Source organism: Furipterus horrens, unplaced genomic scaffold, assembly GCF_987537825.1.
Source record: "Furipterus horrens unplaced genomic scaffold, mFurHor1.1.pri manual_scaffold_1, whole genome shotgun sequence".
NCBI lineage: Eukaryota > Metazoa > Chordata > Mammalia > Chiroptera > Furipteridae > Furipterus > Furipterus horrens.
The window spans coordinates 54,753,545-54,755,124 of record NW_028327171.1 but is presented as its reverse complement, the minus strand read 5'-3'; the positions used below and the strand labels follow the sequence as shown (position 1 = coordinate 54,755,124).

At 33.7% G+C, this 1,580-nt stretch overlaps 1 pseudogene; it reads left to right on the top strand.

Annotated features, from left to right (window-relative positions):
• The first annotated feature begins 246 nt into the window (after window positions 1-246).
• Window positions 247-1,138, top strand: LOC150021131 (nuclear transcription factor Y subunit beta pseudogene; annotated as a pseudogene).
• Window positions 1,139-1,580: the final 442 nt, after the last annotated feature.

Sequence of the window (1,580 nt, the reverse complement as noted above, 5' to 3'; positions counted from 1 at the left end):
TTACATGGGCCTTCCCAACCCAACTGCCTACTCTGTGAACTCCACGCTCTAGCACAAATGCAGAAACATCATGCAGAACACTTCACCAATTATGTAATGTTAAATCACTGGAAACAAATCACCACACAAACACACATGGTGCCTGGAAATATCTTAGCTGTTCTGCTTCTTCGATTGACTCTGACTGATACAATTCCCTTTCATTACTAAAAAACATTTCCATTGAATAAATGTACAATTTATTCACTCACTACTTGATGGACATTTCATTGTTCCCAGTTTGGGATGACATTCACATACATGTCTTTGTATGAACATATTATTTCAAAATATGGTATTTATAAAAATAATAATAGCTAAAAATGTTAAATGTGGATTTTTCTGTTCAACTAAACAGCTGATTGGAGATGGGAGCCAACCAAGGCTGCACTGGAAGTTTAAATTGGACAAAGATTACACATCGTTTTAGACAGGTGCTCTTGAATACCACTGACAACATGGGTCTGACAGTATTTCATGACAATGGATGGTTACATTTCTCAATAGATGCTTCTCAACTTGGAATTTCTACAGACCATATTGGGAAAAATCATTATGTTATATAGCCTCATGATTCTGTTGATAGGATGAATGACCAAAACACAAATTGTTCAAAAGAAAGTTTCAGAGAACAAGATATTTATTTTCCAATTGCAAATGTGGTAAGGATAATGAAAAATGCCATAATTCAAACAGAAAAGATTGCAAAAGGTGTGTGTGAGTTCATCAGCTTTATAACATCTGAAGCAAATCAAAGATGCTATCAAGGGAAATGGAAGACAATCAATGGAGAATATATTCTCTTTGACATGTCACCTTAGGCTTGGACAGTATATAGAACCTTTAGAATTATACCTTCATAAATTCAGAGGTTATGAAAATAAAAGGAATGGTAGAACAATCAGCTACAATGTACTAAGTGAAGAGCTAACAGAAGAGGCATTTACTAACTAGTTACCAGCTGGCTTAATATCTGCAGATGGTCAACAAAATGTTACGTTTACACATCATAGCAGCAGATTTCAGTATTCAACAAATTTAGTTTTTAGAATAGAGAAGCAAGAGAATCTGTATGGTTCCAAACCAGAGACATTACAAGAAAATGGCGAAAGGATATCTCCTTGTACATTAAATAGCTGTAATGCAGTTTCTGATGCTTGACTAACCGAGGTATTACTTTTGATTTGAGAATCTTTCTCATGAATGATTTTAAAGAAAAATTTGGATTTAAAAAATATTAAAATGTTTTTTACAAGAGTTTGTTGCTCTGTATGACCCCTGTATGCATTATATATTGCCACTTATTACTGGCAGAGATTTGTGGACAGTTTCTTATCTTCATATTGAATCATATTACTTTCGTAATTCAAGTAAGCAGCTGGTTTGATTCATATTTGTCCTTTCAATAAAATATAAGGGTAAACTCAAATTTTAAAAAAAATTACATGCGGCTGCCAATGGAGACAAAAAGGAGTAAAAAAGGGGTCTGAAGTTGATGTTTTGCATTTGAGGCCTCTCTTTACCATGATAAAAAAACAAAC